We start from the raw sequence: 5180 nt of genomic DNA, 5'->3' as shown, positions 1-5180 counted from the left end.
CAAGATACAAGATACAAGATACATTTAATTGTCATTTGGACCCCTTGAGGTCCAAACGAAATGCCGTTTCTGCAGCCATACATTACAAACAAATAGACCCAAGACACAACATAATTTACATAAACATCCATCTTGCAATGAAAGGATGGTAACTGTGAAAAGATATATTAAAGGTGTGAAATAAGAGGAATAGCTTTCATTTTGCTTTCACAACAAAACTATATTGGAAATAAATAGTGGATATGACCAGAGAAGCAATGTACTGATTGATTTCCACCAGTTTCACTTTTCAAGAAAAAAAAAACACCAAAGGCAGCTAGACAATTGTTGGCAAGATTGTTTAGCACATTAACAAGAAATTAGAATTGAATTATATATTTATAAGATGAATATCAGATTCAAGTATGGTAAACTGGTGTGTGGGTGGGTGTGGATGGGTGGGGGGTTGTGGGGGGGAGAGGGGTGTGTGGGCGGGGGAAGTGAGCTCCGAGAAAAGACGGGGGACGAGCCATGGGGGAGAGGGTGGCATCACGGGAGAGGGGGGGAGGAGCCAGCGAGGGGGACCAGAGGGGTAGTGGCTGGAATTGGCGGTGCAATGGGGATTCACAGTGGCCGCTGGTCATTCTCCTCCGCTGGGATCAGAGTCTCCGCTTTCGGTTTCGCGACATCTCCGACGCTGGGCTGGGTCTCTGACTCTGGGCTATGCTGAGCCTCCTACTCGGGCTGGGCCTCCGATGCTGGGCTGCTGCTTGGGGCTGGGCTGCTGCTGGGGGGGGGGGGGGGGGGGCTGCACGGCTTCGGGTGGGGCTGGGCTGCTGGTCCCTCCGAAAATCCAGTAAGAAACCTCCGCCGGCCGCCCTCAGCTCCAGTAAAGACGCGATGGCACAGGAAGGAGAACATCCCGGGGAGTAACCTGCGTGGCGTTGACTGGCAGGAAAAGAGATTGATCTGCGCACGCGAGATTTTTCAGATTTTTAAACCTCGTCAACCGATCGGAACAAAACTTGGTGCACTCGCACCACAGGAGAACGGTGAGTGAACTGGCGAAAAATCGTAGCGCTATCACAAACCGTTTTTGCACAAATAGAAAGACTGCCAAACCGGAAGATAACAAGATCAGAGTTTTAGTTATGTATTGATTGATACATGAGGATCTTTTTAAGATACAATTAGAATAAGTGGGATCCGTTGGGTCCCAGCATCACAAGGGAGGGCTGGTCGCCCAACGCAATATTCCACCTCTCCACCAATTCCACTATTGGTGGCCGGGGGGTGGGAGGGCTTTCTAGGGCGCTAGTATGGGTGTTGTGGGCTGAAGGGACTGGTTTCCAGAGGGATAGTATGGACATTGTGGGCAGAATGGATTCTTGGGCTGGCAGCTCAGTTACTCAAACCTATTGTGCTGGCAGCTCACTCACTCACAGCTGGTGGGCTGGCAGTTGACTCACGGCTATTCCTTGAAATTCCATTTCAAGCAGGGTGCAAGGCCACCAAATTCAAGTGCAGTTTCTTACCACTTCAAGCAGGATGCAAGCCCACCAAATTCAAGTGCAGTTTCATACTATTTCAAGCAGGGTGCAAGGCCACTAAAGACAGCGAGTTGTGATCTCTCCCTCCTCCATCTTGCAGAAACTGAGCCACGCCCACACTTCTGGGTTTTATAGTCCCTCCCTTTCCCACCAGAAGGGGGTGGCCTTCATGGTGTGATTGACAGGAGAGAATCTCAACATTTTTTAAACACTAAGAACTTTTTTATTTTTCATCGATGGGAAAAATCCTCAGCACCTGATGTGCGTAGGGGGACTCTGAGAAAGATGGCCAAAAATCATGGCCGTACGTGGTAGCGTTTTGTCTAAAATCAATATAAAGCGCAAACAGGAAGTGGTCAAGATTAGACTTTTAATTATATAGAAGGCAAGGCAACTTTAATTAGGCAAGGCAACTTTAATTAGGCAACACAGCTTTAGCATTTCCAAATCAAAGACAACACAGCTTTAGCATTTCCAAACCAAAGGCAACACAGCTTTAGCATTTCCAATCCAAAGGCAACACAGCTTTAGCATTTCCAAACCAAAGGCAACATAGCTTTAGCATTTCCAAACCAAAGGCAAAACAGCTTTAGCATTTCCAAACTAAAGGCAACACAGCTTTAGCATTTCCAAACTATATTTTCAAACCACATTAAGGGCACTGAGAGGTCAGTAAAACCACTCACTGTTTAGTAGACATGTGTTCAGTGTTATTCACAGCTCAGACTGAGAGACATGACCCTCTCACTTCCCCCATCTTGCAGAAACTGACTGACGCACTCAACACTTCCGGGTTTTATAATCCCTCCGGAAGGGGCGTGTGCTTCAGGAGAGAGAATCTCAACATTTTTTAAACACTAATAACTCTTATTTTTCATCTATGGGAAAAATCCTCTTTTCCTGCGCAGCGGAGGTGGACTCTGAGTAATTTGGCCCAAAATTACAGCCGTAAGTGGCAGCGTTTTGTCTAAAATAAATAAACAGAACAACAGGAAGTGGTCAAGATCAGACTTTTAGTAATATAGATAGCAAAAATGAAATAACACACGTGAGGAAACATGTAAATAACCACTGACAAGGAAAATTGATGATTCTTCATTTACAAGATTGGTTCTCAAATGAGGCTGGCAATCAAAGTTAGTAAAGATACAAAAAAAACTTTTTTGAGTACATTAAGAATGATCAACAGTGGATCTCCAACTCCTTGGTAGTAATGTACCTTGGATTTTCAGATGATAGATTCTGAAAAGGAAAAATCGATAGATTTTTAGACTTTAAAGGAATCAAACACAATGTGCTTAAAGCAGGAAAGTGGAGCTGAGATAAAAGACTATTCAGATCTTACTAAATGGTGAGCCAGGCATGAGGCCAAATGCCAAACTCCTAAATCTATTCCTCATGTTCTTGTTTTCACTTGCACATCCACGTCAAGGCTGCTTGCACAAAGCCCTCAATGACAGGAAAACCAAGGAAACACATTTTTTCAGATGTGCTAAGATTCTGATGATTAAAATCTATTTTCCACTTATATGGTCAGTTCAACGTACTTAATTTAAAAGTTTCCAACTTCAATAAACATATTTTCACACAATGACCACTCATCATTCTGCAGGTATGCTGGTATGAAAGGTGCATTTGAACAATTTGACATCTATTAAATCCAGCCCACTCTCTTAAGTGCTGGAAGTTGGCAGTTACTTGATAGTTTATTACCTACTTGGAAATAGCTCTGGTTATAATGGGGCCATCCTGGGACTAAATGCCATTTCAATTCTTTGAACCTGCAATAAACAACATTCTGTCATGTGTTTCGTCATTTGAGCGAAAAAAAAATCAATTAGGAAGCAGGAGAGTCCTTTATATAGTTCCATCAAGTGGAAGTATGGATTCAGAAATACTCTGTCACTTAATGTTAGAAAGTTTTACTTTTCAATAGTTTAGATACTATTTTCTGGTAAAACAATTGTTATTGTTAACAAAGACAGGATGGGGTAAGATAACAGGAGCTGCACAGATGGAGATACACAGATGGATATACTGTGTGGTGCTCATCAATAATGCCTTAGGCAGCAGACAGATTTGGAAACCACAAGTAGTTATCAGCCGTTGATCATTGCACTAATCTCCCTGACTGCTCATTAACATCCCCTGCTTCTGCTCATTGTACATTTTTCAGTCATTCTGCTGCATTCTCACTCTATTTGGTATTAAAAAGCTGATTATTTTGAGATGGAAACATAGAAAAAATAGGTGCAGGAATAGGCCATTTGGCCTTTCGAGCCAGCACCACCATTCAATATGATCATGTCTGATCATCTAAAATGAGTACCCCGTTCCTGCTTTCCCCCCCCCTGTCCCTTGATTCCTTTTCCCTTAAGAGCTAAATCTAACTCTCTTGAAAACATCCAGTGAATTGGCCTCCATTGCCTTTTGTGGCAGAGAATTCCACACATTCACACCTCTCTGGGTGAAGAAGTTTTTCCTCAACTCAGTCCGAAATGGTCTACCCCTTATACTTAAACTGTGACACCTGGTTCTGGACTCCACCAACATCGGGAACATTTTTCCTGCAAGAATGAAATCTTTTAAGAATTTTATATGTTGCGATAAGATCCCCACCCATCTTTCTAAATTCCAGTGAATTTAGTCGAACAATCGACCAGTCGACCAATTCTGTCATCATATGTCAGTCCCGCATTGCCGGTATTTAACCTGGTGACCCTACGCTGCACTCCCTCAGTAGCAATAATGTCCTTCCTCAAATTAGGATACCAAAATTGCACACAATACTCCAGGTGCAGTCTCACCTAGGCCCTGTACAACTGCAGTGGGACCTCCTTGCTCCTAAACTCAAATCCTCTCGCAATGAAGGCCAACATGCCATCAGCTTTCTTCACTGCCTGCTGTACCTGCATGATTACTTTCAGTGACTGATGTACAAGCACACCCAGGTCTCGTTGCACATCCCCTTTTCCTAATCTAACACAATTCAGATAATAATCTGCTTTCCTGTTCTTGCCACCAAAGTGAATAACCTCACATTTATCCACATTACCAGACTGTGGGACCCAGTCACTTGGGCCCTAGTCCCACGGGAAGGGGGGGGGGGGGGAGGGGGGTGGGGGGGGGGGGGGGGGGGGTGGGGGGGGGGGGGGGGGGGGTGGGGGGGGGGGGGGGGGGGGGGGGGGGGGGGGGGGGGGGGGGGGGGGGGGGGGGGGGGGGGCTGGGGGGGGGGGGGGGGGAGGGGGGGAGTAAAGAGGGGGGGGGGGGTGTGAGGAGGGGGGGGTGTGTGTGAGGGGAGGGGGGGGGTGGGGGGGAGGAGGGGGGTAAGGGGGGTGTGGGGTGTGAGGGGGGGGGGGGTGTGGGGGGGGAGGGACTCCACTCAGCGGCCACGGCACCACACAGCACCTCCTGACTCCACACAGCGCTTACTCAACTCCACACAGTGGCTTTCACACAGCTTTCGGCTTTCACAGGGCTTTTTCACAAAGTGGCTTTCACACGACTTTTATCCGACTCCACACAGCGGCTTTCCCGACTCCACACAGCGGCTTTCCCAACTCCACACAGCGGCTTTCCCGACTCCACACAGCGGCTTTTCCACACCGCTTTCCCAACTCCACACAGCGGCTTTCCCGACTTCACTCTTGC

The sequence above is a fragment of the Leucoraja erinacea genome, chromosome 12, assembly GCF_028641065.1.
Source record: "Leucoraja erinacea ecotype New England chromosome 12, Leri_hhj_1, whole genome shotgun sequence".
Taxonomy (NCBI): domain Eukaryota; kingdom Metazoa; phylum Chordata; class Chondrichthyes; order Rajiformes; family Rajidae; genus Leucoraja; species Leucoraja erinaceus.
Note: the sequence above shows the minus strand (reverse complement) of the source record.